The following is a 15,799-nucleotide window of genomic DNA, read 5'->3' as shown; positions in this document are numbered from 1 at the left end:
ATAAATGATCGTATTAGATTCATAATTAATACATATTTGCCGTAACTTATTGTTAAAAGACACATCAAGATTGTTTACCTTATTTCTAATGCTAAAAAAACTATAGGCTCTGGCTACAATAATGGTTCTATATCTGGGAGACCGCGCTTAGTTCGGAAAACATATAAAAACTCAAAAATGCGCGTTTTCCCAGAGATAAGACCTAGCTAGATCGATTTATCGCCTCCGAAAACCCTCATATAGCAAATTTCATAGAAATCGTTAGAGCCGTTTCCGAGACCCCCGAAATATATATATGTATATGTACATATATAAATAGACATATAAATATATAAACAAGAACTGCTCGTTTAAAGGTATTAGATAATGCAGCTCGCTGTAGGCTGTTTTTGGCACATATACTTTTAATTGGTTTTTGTCTACATTGAATTTGTCTACAAGCACCCAGAATCTGACGGACTTCCGAAGAAAAACAACTAAATAATCACTTTTACAAACAAATCGAGCCCCATTTGCTCGATAGAGGCGGCAACATAACATAATCTAAGCGCTTGAATGACCGGGTCCGTTATATTTTAGCACAAATGGAGCTTACTGTGCTATCAACGTGTAATGGCATTTTTATACGGATCCAAGCGGACCGTGACTGCGTGTACTCGATACAATATCAACAGTTGAGCTTGCCATTTCTCGATCTGTAGGGCTATGATGGTCGACTGGATAAATGATATGACTGTATAAATGATGATAAAACTGACATTTTATCCAGTTTTTATTGATTTATCGTCTTTTCCACTTTTGACAGCGATAGTCGTTAAATGATTAACTGCATAACATGGTCGTTGGATAATATGTCATTTGTCTACATTTCCAACTTAAACTTAGTGGATAAGTGGATAAGTTAAATGATATAAATGCCACTTGTCTAGATTTATACAGTTTTATAACATTCATACCGTTTTGTCCACTTAGACAACAATACACGGTAAATGGCTACGATTGTTGGATAATTAGACATATAGTCGATTTTTGACGGCTAGCCTTTGATTAATTTGTCGTAGTGCTCACTGGGTCACGATAAGCGCCGTTAAGAAGCTGTGATTAGTCTTAACTTAATTGATTCATTTGTGTTACGAAAATTAACTATGTAAATTGTATTGTTTGTATTTTATTGTACTTAAATCGTACACATATAAGTCTATAGCATTCGCTAACACACTTTCATGCATCTAACTTAATTAGAAATGGCTTAACTGTGGTAACACAATGGAATCAATTAACTTTGGACTAATTACAGGTGCTTAACTATGTACAAATTGTTTGCACTTCACTCATAAGTCATAAATGTTCTTGTGGTATATAAGTGGTAAAAAATGCAATTTCTTGAAGTTAAAATATCAGTAGGTAAGTATCTGTTTTTTTTTCTTAAATTTGAATTTACATATAACATTATCAATACGTACATTATTTGTAGGGATGGCAAGATAATAATATCATTTCTTCTTGGCAGCTGCTGCTATCGAAGAAAAATAACATAAATAAGTAGATAACTCCAACGACGGGCCATTATGGACTACTGCAATCCATTTGATATGCCCAGCGAGGAGTTTCGGCACATATATACAGGGCGTCCCACGGCGATGCCACATGGAGGGAAAGTACCTTAAATATCATAGATAGCATATTTTGCTGAAAGAAGACTTCATTTTATTTTTAAAACTTAGTTAAATTGCATTCATACTTTTTTTTTTATAAATTTTATGTAAAAAAAATATCGCGTCATTGAAGGAAAAGTACCTTAATTGTTGTAAATGAACATCTTACTGAAAGAAGACATTATTTCGATTGAAAAAAATAAGTTGAATTGCATTTTAAATAATTTCATGGTTAAACCGGGAATCGAACCCGCTACACGAGAAAAAAAAATACCCTGTAGCTTAATGGTCTTCCTTTTGTTTCCAACACTATGTTATTTTATTTGGCAAAAAAATAATTCTCACATTGAAGCCTTTCGATCGGTATGACAAAGATCGCTACAAGGTATTTTTTTTTCTCGTGTAGCGGGTTCGATTCCCGGTTTAACCATGAAATTATTTAAAATGCAATTCAACTTGTTTTTTTAAATCGAAATAATGTCTTCTTTCAGTAAGATGTTCATTTACAATAATTAAGGTACTTTTCCTCCAATGACGCGATATTTTTTTTCCATACATTTTTTTTCAAATAAAATTAAAAAAGTATGAATGCAACTTTACTAAGTTTTAAAAATAAAATGAAGTCTTCTTTCAGCAAAATATGCTATCTATGATATTTAAGGTACTTTCCCTCCATGTGGCATCGCCGTGGGACGCCGTGTAGAGTGCGCAAAGAATTGGCACTCTATTTGTGTGCCAAACTCGACGCTGACCTCAAGCCTCAACATGGCGATGGATTGCCGGCACATTTTAAAGTAAAGATACTCGTATTATGTTGCACTATTCCTCAAATCATTATTGTCACCTTATCTAATAACGACATACCAACTTACAACTCTTTGTTTTAGGTTCTAACATCACTATCACTGCATCTACTGGCTGACGGTAGTTACTAAAGAGGAACTGGACAAGACCATGGAGAAGAAGTAGGAATAGTTGAAGTTGAAGAAGTTAGAGAAGTTGGAGAAGTCGAAGTTGAAAAACTTGAAGAAGTTGGAGAATTTGAAGTTGAAGAAGTTAAATAAGTTGGAGAATTAGAAGTTGAAGAAGTTAAATAAGTTGGAAAAGTTTAAGTTGAAGAAATTGAAGTTCAACAAGATGAAGATGTTGGAGAAGTTGAAGAAGGTTAGGAAGATAAAGTTGGAGAAGTTAAAAGTTGCTTTTTATTTATTTTCCATACAAACTTCCACCCCCATGTTATCTCTTTTTCACTTACTTCAATTAATAGATAATTCATTAACTCTTTCAATTCCACCCCCCTTTGATTTTTTCCTTCCTTCCTTTGATAATTTCCGACATAAAAACTATCCTAATATATATCCTTCCCCGGGAGTCAAACTATCTCTATACCAAATTTACTAAATCGATTCAGCGGCTTAAGCGTGAAGAGGTAACAGACAGACTGACACACACACTTTCGCCTTTATAATACTAGCTTTTGCCCGCGACTTCGCACAGTGTTTCGTCTAGAACAAGCTAGGTGGACAAAAGTCGTTATCAAATTATCTCTAATGAGTCATTAGATATGATAAACAACATGTTGAAACCCCCAAACCCATTAATAGATTATGTCTAACTTTCTAATTTTATGAGCCATAGGGTGCAGAAGTCAGCTAATGAGGTAAGTGCAATTGCACAATTTAATCAGTTGCAATTTTGTGATGCGTTCAACGACATCTCTTACAAGTAAAACGTTATTTTATGAAAAGGTTTGGTAATAGATCTTATAACTGAAGGTAAGCACTTTATATTTTTCATAAAAACATGTTCATATCAGTTGTAATAATGCTCGTATAGAGCAATAAATATGCACTTAAAAACGTGGTGATTTTTTCTTCATTTTAGAACTTTGATAGACTAGCAAATACTTGACACCGCTTGACACCGGTCTAGATTTTTGATATTATTTACTTGCATAATTCTATTTTATGATGGTGTATATTTCATTTTGCATAAATTTGCATAACATTTTTTTTTCATTTTTTTTGCAGAACACGTTTTCTCTATTTTAAGGAAGGGGTTTTTGAAGAATGGACAAATAAGGGGAAAAACGACGAAAATTTCCACCTTTATCAGTTTATATTGGTAAAATATGAGTTACGAGATTTCAAAGAAGAGTCTGAGAGACGGTTAAAAAATATTTTAACCAGTTATTCATCAAAACTGAATACCAAGTGGAATAGTGCGTCAAGATTTAAAGAAGCAATTTGTGGAAAAGTTTAAAAGTGGTATGGATGGCCAAAATATAGAATTACGAGTGTACATAACTAGACCAAGTGCATCAACGTCGTCTGAAAATGTTAATCCTGCAGGAAGACCCAAATTAAACTTCAAAAGTTCCCCTTTTGAAACGGAAAAAACGCTGAGTTAAAGATCTGGTACAATTACGTACCTATATTTTAACTGCTGCCGAAATCCCGATTGATTCGTGATCGACAGAAAATAGAACACGGCAAAAATGTTAAAAAATATTAGAGAAAGTCCACTTAAGCCAACGTAGTCTTGTTCTTATGACAGCAGTAGGTACTTCAATGAATTCTAGGCAGCTAAGTGTTACTGAGGCATTAGCATATTATATTGAGTCAAAATCGACAAATACAAACTTACAAGCAGACTAAAATGTGGTCAATGAAGGGTGATTATCATAAATATTCATCATATCATTATTTGCCCAATGCAAAAGGTACAAGCGTGTTATATCCTTCAGAAGAACTTTAAAAAACTTACGCAAAACAATTATTATTCTGATATAATACATGAGTTAGAACAGATTATAAGTTATTAATAATTAACAGATTAATTATTAATAATAAGTTAAGTTTTAATTAATTTTCTATATTACATTTTTATTTTTTTTGTATATTTTAAAGTAAATACTATGAAAATAATGTATCTAATGAACTGTAAAATTTTGTTTATTATTGTGTTAATAATTTATTTGCAAAAAAATATATAATTAATTTAAATATATATTTTATTTTTATTTTTTTGCTTTTTTTCATGGTATTTTAAAATTTTTAGTAAATTATATTTAATTAAGCAATACTAACCATAATACTACCCAAAAACACAAAAAAATAATTTTGTCCACCTAGCTTGTTCTAGACGAAACACTGTGCTTCGTCAGCGTGGAATTATTAATTTAGGTACGTAGCTATTAAATATTTTATTCAACCTGCGTTTTGTTGATTCCCCATACAAACTTCAACCCCCCTTTTCACCCCCTTAAAGGGTGATTTCTTGAATGAAAACTACCCTTTGTCCTTCCCCGGGACTCAAACTATCTCCATACCAAATTTCGACTAAATTCTGCACCAGCGCCGGTCCTGCACCGCGCGGGCGGGACAGTTCCTATTGACAATGTTTGTTGTGCAGTTGTTGTTAAGTCCCCATACAAAATTCCACCCCTTTAAGGCATGAAATGGTAGGCCCGTATATTTACATGTTTATGCAAATAACTGACGGTCTTTCCACCGCTATACATATACAACCGGCTGACCGTTTTTAGGGTTCCGTACCCAAAGGGTAAAACGGGACCCTATTACTAAGACTCTGCTGTCCGTCCGTCCGTCCGTCCGTCTGTCACTAGCCTGTATCTCACGAACCGTGACAGCTAGACAGTTGAAATTTTCACAGATGATGTATTTCTGTTGCCGCTATAACAACAAATACTAAAAACAGAATAAAATAAAGATTTAAGTGGGGCTCCCATAAACGTGATTTTTGACCGAAGTTAAGCAACGTCGGGCGGGGTCAGTACTTGGATGGGTGACCGTTTTTTTTTGCATTATGGTACGGATCCCTTCGTGCGCGAGTCCGACTCGCACTTGCCCGGTTTTTTTTATTTATAATAGCATCTAAACTATCATCTGGCAAAGTATCAGGAGGCGATGATTGAAAAAAAAAATACAATTTCATGTGATCAACTGACGGTCTTTCCACAGCGATACAACCGGCTGACAATTTTTTAATTCACGATAACATCTAAGAAACTATCATCTCAGTCAAAGTATTAAGCGGGAGGCGATGACTGACGATATTTGCTTCTGCCGCAACATATAGGGCTAGTATAAGGTGACGCTTACGGGAAAGGGGCTGTGACCCTCGCTCTGGTTAATTCCTTGTCCAACAAATATCACTGGCCATTTAGCGAGGTAATGCCGCTAGTATTTTTGGCACATTACGTCCGGGGTATAATCAGAGTGGGGGGTAATATTGTATTTGTTAAGTCATTTAGTTTTACTTATTACTAGAAGAGGTACAGTCATCAGCAATAGTATCTTACACAACTAGGGCCGCAAAAATATGTGACACGTTCTTATTTGGAGCGCAATAAGAGCGCGTCATATATTGTTGCGGCCCTAGTTGTGTAAGATACTATTGCTGATGACTATACATATTATTCGCTGGGTCGGAGATCCACGAATCGATCACAACGCGCACCGTGGCCCAAAAAGAAACTTTCGGCAGACCAACTGTCACTTTTTACTAGCGAGGTTTACCTACGTATCTGTGTATTTAAAGTAATAATAATAAATAAAGCACCAGGACCAGCTTCCATTATTAACTTTAATGCTGACTCTCCCTTCAATTCCAACATGTAACGGCAAAGGATTACACCTAATTTTCTTTGCAGGTGCATACATTTCTTCAAAGTAGGTATTTCCCTTTTGAGTTATTTTCTTTGGCGAACTGTCTGGCACTAGGTCTGCCCAATTGCTGCTCTTTACTGGTTTTCGGGAAGTTTTCTTAGTAGTAGATGTACACACAATCACATTTTCCACTCGTAACATAACGACTAGAATCAATCTGTAAAAAGTAAATTATTTCTTTACTTTAATGGATCATAATATTATGTATGTACTACGTCAAAGATTGAAAAAACAGAAAAAACCGCTTACATTCAAGGACTTTTGTCACTGAAGTTTGACGAATTAGGTACATGAGCTTCAATGGTGTGGCTCTTATGAATCTTATGATCTTCACATTTGATTTCTTTTAGGTACATCTTGCACATGTTAAGCCAAAACTTATTATTATCCTTTTGGAAAAACACGAAAAGTCTGCATTATTAACGACACTACAGTCATATCTAATACCTTTAAACGAGCAATTCTTGGATATTTATTTATTTATATGTAAGTATCTCGGAAACGGCTCAAACGATTTCGATGAAATTTGTTATATGGGGGTTTTCGGGGGCGAAAAATTGATCTAGCTAGGTTTTTATATGTTTTCCGAGCATAGCTCGGTCTCCCAGATATTAGTTACTTATATGAAATGCGTTATTCGATTTTTATTTCTTTACTTCTCGTAAAGTCGGCCATGAGGAAGTCCGTGTGAGTGTACTACCTGAAATTTATTGATTGTGCCATTTATGCCATTTTAGAGGGGAAATGTTAGATTTACCTGTTCGAATAGAATATATATGTAAATTACAATATCTCATTGAAATTATTTGTTCTCTTCGTTGACAGCCAGCCATGTGACATTTCAAAGCCCGCTGTCATATCGCACCCAGCGAATAGGTTATGTTTTATTTTCAAATTAAACGATTTTTTTTTCTAAACTGCAACATTCCTAACTGTAGGTACATCGGTAGACCTTATTTCAAAAGGCATAAAGTCCACCGATGTGCTGTTAACAGTGTGGGTGATTGTACAATTCGGCCGTGCTTATAATAAGAGCAGTAGAGTCAGACCAAGAAAAGTCTGCAGCGGATTTGATAGCCCACGCAGTGCAAGTGTTATTTTAAACGTCAAACTTCTATGAAATTATGATTATGACGTATAAATAACACTTGCACTGCGTGGGCTATCAAATCCGCTGCAGACTTTTCTTGGTCCGACTCTAACTCATTTTGAAGTGTCATTCAATTGGATACTTTGTACTTGTACAATATGTTCTACAGCTGAAAGAGATTTCAAAATGAGTTACTGCTCTTTTAATAAGTACGGCAGAATTATTTATTTGATTTTGACAGATCACCGTATTTTAGGTTAATAAGGTCGACTACTGTCCTTAAAATTTTGTATGACATTACAAGCAAATAACAGCAATCGTGAATTAAGTATTGTAGCCGAGTCTACTTTAGTCCGATAATGTATAAGCTTATTTCAAAGACTATGAATTCTAAGTACTAGAAATAAAGTAGATTTTGCGACATGATAAAGACGGTTAAATTTGAGGCGATGGAATAAAAGATTCACTTTAAAAAAAAACCTTATATAAACTCAATTAGAATTTATATTTCAAAATCTTAAACCATCCAATAACTTTTAACTATCAATGCCACATGTGCATAAGTGGTGTGTGCGGCATGTCATTTAGCCAACTATTCATTAAAATACGCTTTAAGTAAACTTGTTTAGAATTGATTTTTCAAAAGCTCAAACTATAGATAAATTTAACTGTCAATGACATATCTAGATAAGCGGTAGAATGTGGTTTAACCACCTTTTCTTTAAAATACACCTTAAGTCATCGAGTATAAATATGATTTTTCAAAACCTCACAACATGTCACGCTATCATTAGTCACATATACGTTATCCTCGCGAACTATTAATTAAAATACGCTTTATGTAAACTTGTTCAGAATAGATTTTTCAAAAGCTCAAATCATGGATAAGTTTTAACTCTCAATGACATATGTGGATAAGTGGTAGAATGTGATTTAACCATCTTTTCTTTAATATACACCTTAAGTCATCGAGTTTAAAATTGATTTTTATAAACCTCAAAACATATCACGCTATCATTGTGAGGGGGCAGGCAGGTGGGTAGAGGAGCCTCACGGGGATGATGGGAATGAAAGTCAGGATCCAGAGCGATGAGGGGTATTTAATATTTAAATAAAAAGGCACCTGTAACAATACAGGTTACGTGTTAACAGATAGGTATGTATAAAAATACTTTCGTAATTCAGAAGGTTAGAAATCAAATAACTTACAATATGTGCCTTGGTGGTGATGTAGATATATATCTGGAAGGTGTGCAGGGCCACAAAACGAGCACTATACTGAACTGCACGCACTTATGAATTATTACGTTTACTAATAAAAATCACACTTAAACGGTCGTGTTTAGAAACTTGGGAAGTACAGTCCGTTAGATAAAATGATGTTTATCGATCAAAGTATGTGATCGAACTGAAAATAAAAATCATTGAATGGAATTTGGAATAGGATTTGAATTTCAAAAAGGAATTTAGAATTTGTATGGTGCCAGAAATAGTATGAAGGTCGATAGTGTAACGCTTCGTTACACGCACCGTTACACTACCGGGGTCGCCCTGGAAGGGAAAATCCTGGGGCTTATGGCCAAAGGATTTTTCCGTAATGTAAATATAATGTAATGAATATGGGTATGAGTGATAAATTTAGAAGGTGGGGATGTTATATACAATGTTTATCATACAAGAGAGGCGATTTAAACATGCATACCAAAGGTCATTCATACATCATCTTATAAAATTTTGGTTAATTGTTTAACCAAAATAAGTTTCAATAGAGTACTCCTTTAAGTAGAGGACGTACTCATTAAATCGCTCTCCATTAGTATTAAGGCTTATTAATCAGTAACCACCCGCTGAATAGTAATGAATCTAAATATAATATTTACAATAATGTGTACCTAGAAAGAGTACGATTGTTGAAATTTATTCAACAAAATAATGCCGTATGGAATGTAGGATTACTACAAAATATCATAAGATAATTCCTTAATGGAATTAATAAATGTACTGTACGGTACGTATGTACCTAAGTACGTAAATATGAACGTTATGTCAAGGGAAGAAATATATAAATAAGTATTGTTCTAACTCTGGTAGAGTTAGCTTTGAATAACGTTATATGAACGTAATATAACGTTATATAAATTAAATAGTATAAATGAACGTATAAATTCGTACTAAGTAGGTATGTACGAAATGTAATGAGTCCGAAATGTATAATGGGGATGAGATATAATTATAAATGTATAACATTATATACAATATTTTACAAGTTAGGAGCTTAGGAGAAAAGTAGCTAAGTTTGAGCCAAATAAGAATCTAATTAAGGAAAAACAGTATATTATTTATTTTAGAATTTTGGGGAGAGGTTTAAGGTCTCTAATATGCCATCGTCCGAGCATTTTGCCGGACATGTCTTGTAGGACATATACTAAGGGTGATATTTTTTTTAGGATAGAACATTTAATAAACTTGGGTGCAAGTTTAGCAGAATAGTGTTTAGGAGAATTACTAATTGCGTAATTTCGTTTCCAGACGATGTCATTTTCGTTGAATTCGAAATGTTGGTGATGTTTATTATACGATGAAGAATTGGTTTGGTGTGCTCTCCAAAGACGGGCTTGTACTTCGGAGAAGACAGGCTGAAGAAGACCAAGATTATCAGCGTATTCGTCTCTGGGCGCGAATATAATATCATCTGTGAGATCAGATTTATCGTATGCTGATCCACATGTGACTAATTCGCGACCAAATACAAGGAAAGAAGGAGTATAATTTGTTGTTTCATTTACGGAAGTATTAATAGCAAATTGTATCTTATGTAGGTTGATATCCCAATTCCTGTGGTCATCCTGTATGAATGAGGATATTGCTGTGGTAACAACTTTATTATATCTCTCCACGGGATTTGGTTGGGCGCATTTAATTGCGCAATAGTGTATTTTTGGGATCTGATAGGAGTGGAATAAATCCGTTGTCTCTTGACTAACGAATTGAGGACCATGGTCAAGAATTATGGTCTGTGGGATTCCGTACACTAGGAAAACTAGGTTTTCTAGAATATGAACGATTACTGATGACGTAGCACGTTTAATCGCAAAGAGGAGGCAGTATTTTGAAAAACAGCAAGTAACGACAAAGATGAATCTGTTGTGTTTTAGTGTAGTAGGCAAGGGGCCGATCAAATCTATTGAAATGCATTGAAAGGGTCGAGAGCATTGCTTAGGTTTACCCATTAGGCCAAGTTTTAGTTGGGTTTGGTGTTTGCAAGCTAAGCAAGTCTCGCATTTGGCAATAAAATTTGAAATATCTTTGTACATTCCTGGCCAAAAATATTTCAATTTAACTTTATTGTATGTTTTAAATGTTCCGAAATGAGCGCAAGTTGGGGTGGAATGATTTTCTGTGATAATGGGTATTCTGTACTCTAGTGGGATAACTTCTTTCCAATTATACTCAGATTGGAGTAACGAAGGGGTTTTTGAGTATCGGTATAATTTATTATTATGTATTATGTAATCTGGAGTGGTGTTGGGGTTAGAACTGCATTTAGCGTAGATATTATTATACCAGTCGTCATTGGTATTAGAACTATTGTAGTTAATAACGTCTACTGAAGGTAAGCGTGATAAAGCGTCAGGGATTAGATGATCTTTACCACGTTTATGTTTAATTTCGAAGTTAAATGTAGATAGACGAATACTCCAGCGGGCTAGACGTCCGGTTGGATTATCTAGATGGAGAAACCATTGTAATGCGGAATGGTCTGTGTAGATTGTGAACTTTAAGCCGTTGTCAAGATAGCAACGCCAATGTTCTAGGGCTAGTAAGACACTTAAGAGTTCTCTTTCTGTAATTGAGTAATTTCTTTGGGGACCAGTTAGGGATTTGCTCATATAAGCAATGGGTTTCTCAACGCCATCAAATTCTTGGGTCAGCATGGCACCGATGCCGAAGCTGGATGCATCACAGTGGACTGCGAAGGGTTTTGAGAAGTCTGGGCAAGCAAGAACAGGGGTAGAGACTAGAGCTTCTTTAATGGATTTAAAGGCATTGTCTTCTAGTGATGTCCATTTAAATGGTGGTGCTTTTTTGGAAGTGGAGGTAAGTTTAGTTAGTGGTGCAACCTTTGTGCTGAAATCAGGGATAAAGCGTCTATACCAACTTGCTGTACCTAGGAATTTTTTAACTTCTCGAGGAGTTGTGGGAGGTGGGATGTTAAGTATTGCCTTAACCTTGTCAGGATCTGTTTGAAAGCCGTGTTCATTAACTATGTAACCAAGATATTTAAGTTCTTTTTTGAAAAATGAACACTTGGGGAAGTTTATAGTAATGTTGGCTTGTACTAGCCTTTGGTAAACTTTATTAAGTAAAGTGATGTGTTCATCGAAAGTATTACTTATGATGATAATATCATCTAAGTAGGTAAATACTGAGTTATCAAGGTTTTCAGAAGGGAATAACGCATCCATAAAGCGTTGTTGGGTAGCAGGGGCATTAGTCAATCCAAAAGGCATTACGCGAAACATGTACATGCCTTTTGAGGGTACATGGAAACTAGTTTTAGGTCTATCAGAAGGGCGTAGGGGTATTTCCCAAAATGCTTTTGCTATGTCTATCGATGATAGATATTTAGCATTTTTTAGATTATCTAAAATGTCAGAAATGAGTGGGAGTTTGTAGGCATCTTTGCGCGTAATCGAATTTAGTTTACGGCTGTCGATGCAAAAACGCCACGTTCCATCTTTTTTAGGAGTTATTATGACAGGGTTTAGCCATGGGCTTTCACAGGGTTCGATAACATTAAGCTTTAGCATTTCATCAACTTCTTTGCATAAAGCTTTTTGTTTCTCTGGAGAAAGCCTATAGCATCGCTGTTTGATTGGTGGATGGTCACCGGTATCTATGTGATGTTCAATGAGGTGGGTTCGTCCTAAGGGTTTGGTTTCTGTTGAAATATTTTTAAATTTTTCAATAATAGTATCTGAAATTAACTGTTGAGTTTCAGAAAGGTTGTCATAATTAGTGATGTGTTGGTCGCAGGTGGAAATAACTAGGGTATCTATATGTTTATCAGAATATGACGTTATGTCAGGTAATATGTGGGGAGCTATATTGAATTTTCTCCAAAAATTTGTGCCTAGAATCAAGGGTTGCTTTACAGTAGGGATAACATGAGCGGTAATAATAGCCACAATATTTTTGTACGAAATTGGTAGTTGAATTGTACCAATAGAGTATATAGGGTAGCCGTCGGCTACAGAGCCTACGACTTTATGGTCGTAATTTATGGTAAAATTGTGGGATAAGAGAATTTTATGGGAATTATTTCCGAAAATAGTTAAAGCACTGCCACTGTCTAAGAGGCCACATAAAGTTAAATTATTTGTCTGGATGTTGACATAAGGTCGTTCATCGTATGGATCTTGAGTGAAAAGTGCTGATGTAGTATTGTATGATGACATAAATAATTTAATGGTATCTAACCATTGGTTCCATTCTGTAGCAGTAGTTTTATTTAAGTTACTTTTCTCCTTTATGCGTTTTTTGGAAATTTATGGCAAACTGTACATTTTGCAAAAGTGACATTTTGTTTGCCACAGCGGAAGCATACTATATTTTTACTTGTACAAATATCTAAAGAATGATCGTTTGTTCTGCAACGCGGACAGGAGTAACGTAACGTAGAAGGTGGTGCTGTTACAGTATGGACCGGTTTATTAAATGGGAATGGTGGTATATACGGTTGGGAAGGGGGGGTATGGTTAGAATCTTGTTGAATGTTGGTATAGTTGCTAGAGCTATAAGTAGAGGTAGTATTACAGCTTTCGTACCATTTGCACGATTGGAATAATGTGTCTATAGACGTAACATCTGTAGGAACTAATCTGGAACTGTAATAAGGGCTCATGTTTCTACGGAGGATATCTATTTTTTGTTTTTCAGAAAGGGGTTCATGTAATTTGGAAAAGAGGGCTTCCATGGCTGAAAAATACATTATTATTCGTTCATGTTGTTTTTGTTTACGGGAATGTATATTTTGTAGTAAGTTGTGGTCATGGTCATGCAATTCGAAATCTTTTAAGAAGTGGGTTTTAAATGATTTCCAATCTGTAAGGGTTGTTTTCTTTGACCTATACCAATCTAAAGGAGTGCCTGATAAAAAATCGTATATATATTTGTGTAAGCGTTTGTCGTCAATGTTACGCGCAATTGCAAACTCTTCGATGTTTCGAATAAAATCATAAGGGCAACTATCGCCTTTATAGTTGAATTTTTTAAAATCGCTTGGTTTTGCTTCAGAGAGGTTGGTTAATTTTCGAGCAAGTAGGTCTAAATTTGTGGAATCATCTATCAAAGAGGTTGCTGACGCGTAAGTTGACGTTGTTGTTGACGGTTGTGACATGTTAAATTTTGTTTGACATTTTGACAAAAATTCGCATATTTTCGAATAGTTGTCAATAATTTCTGGAGATAATTCAGTGGTAATATGGAGACGTTCTATTCTGTTATATAAATGAAATAAGAAAACCGCTATTCTATCGTGCTTCGCTTGGTTGGTGGTCGCAAGCTGTAGCTGAGAAGAAACTATTGTGAGGCATCTGCTAATTTCGGTGATATCCTGTTCAAGATCATATGGGCTGGAGAGATTCGAACACGGGTCCGCGAATAAATTTGGAGTGAGGAGCTGTCTTAAATCATCAGCCTGCGCGGTGGCTGGGAACTGAATGTTCCTGAGTTTGAGCTCATAGATGAGTTCAGGTTTATTTAATAGTGCTGGATTCATTGTTTATTAAAGTGGATACCTATCACGAAGAGAATAATTGATGTTATCAATATAAATAAAATATGTAGTTATTAAATTTTATTTTTTATTGAATCGAAAGGAGAAGTTTATTGTGATATTAGGCTTAGTTGTGTATATTTATTTAATCGGGTGAAGGATAAGCTATCGGATTATCTCCAACAGTACTGCCGTAAGTCAGGATTAGTTCGCACTTCAGTGACTCCAAGGAGTTTTAAAAACACTTAGGATTGAAACCAATTTGTGAGATTTCAGTGGAAATCTTGGATTGTGTAATTGTATGTGATAGATGTTTTGTGTAATCACTATGTTAAGAGTTTTGTTACGTGGCGCGACAAAAAGCGTAGGACGCTGGCATAATAGGGATTAGAAAATAGATATAGATAAATTGGTATAAGATGATGAATGATGATAGATGTATATGTAATTGGTTATTTAAGGGGGGAATTTTGGTTAAACGGTTGAGGATTAGATAAAAGGTTGGTTGTAAAATAGAAAATTAAATAAAATGATGTTAGGCCAAGAGATAGTGCGAAAATTTGAGTTGGGTCGACTATAACCTTTTAGAATTTGGAAAAGATCTTATGCTAACTATTACAAGATATATAAAATTGATAAAAAAAAAAAAAATGTCGTCAAAAGTAGTAGGCGTCGGCGTGGTGTAGGAGCACGAGCGTAGCGGAGGAGGCACGAAGAGAAGGGCTGCTCTGCGTCGTAGGGTGGGTGGGTAGGTTCGTCGTAGGGGTGTTCTGGATTCGATCACGTTGGTGGCGCCAGTGTGAGGGGGCAGGCAGGTGGGTAGAGGAGCCTCACGGGGATGATGGGAATGAAAGTCAGGATCCAGAGCGATGAGGGGTATTTAATATTTAAATAAAAAGGCACCTGTAACAATACAGGTTACGTGTTAACAGATAGGTATGTATAAAAATACTTTCGTAATTCAGAAGGTTAGAAATCAAATAACTTACAATATGTGCCTTGGTGGTGATGTAGATATATATCTGGAAGGTGTGCAGGGCCACAAAACGAGCACTATACTGAACTGCACGCACTTATGAATTATTACGTTTACTAATAAAAATCACACTTAAACGGTCGTGTTTAGAAACTTGGGAAGTACAGTCCGTTAGATAAAATGATGTTTATCGATCAAAGTATGTGATCGAACTGAAAATAAAAATCATTGAATGGAATTTGGAATAGGATTTGAATTTCAAAAAGGAATTTAGAATTTGTATGGTGCCAGAAATAGTATGAAGGTCGATAGTGTAACGCTTCGTTACACGCACCGTTACACTACCGGGGTCGCCCTGGAAGGGAAAATCCTGGGGCTTATGGCCAAAGGATTTTTCCGTAATGTAAATATAATGTAATGAATATGGGTATGAGTGATAAATTTAGAAGGTGGGGATGTTATATACAATGTTTATCATACAAGAGAGGCGATTTAAACATGCATACCAAAGGTCATTCATACATCATCTTATAAAATTTTGGTTAATTGTTTAACCAAAATAAGTTTCAATAGAGTACTCCTTTAAGTAGAGGACGTACTCATTAAATC

General features: G+C 35.3%; 1 protein-coding gene across 1 annotated transcript in view; it reads right to left on the bottom strand.

Moving 5' to 3' along the window:
• LOC134680180 (adenylyl cyclase-associated protein 1) overlaps positions 1-15,799 on the bottom strand; it is a 55,171-nt gene that overhangs the window by 12,404 nt on the left and 26,968 nt on the right. The gene's annotated exons all lie outside the window — the stretch shown is intronic.

This window comes from Cydia fagiglandana, chromosome 3 (assembly GCF_963556715.1).
Source record: "Cydia fagiglandana chromosome 3, ilCydFagi1.1, whole genome shotgun sequence".
NCBI lineage: Eukaryota > Metazoa > Arthropoda > Insecta > Lepidoptera > Tortricidae > Cydia > Cydia fagiglandana.
The sequence above is the reverse complement of the archived record's forward strand: the minus strand, read 5'-3'. Positions and strand labels throughout refer to the sequence as shown.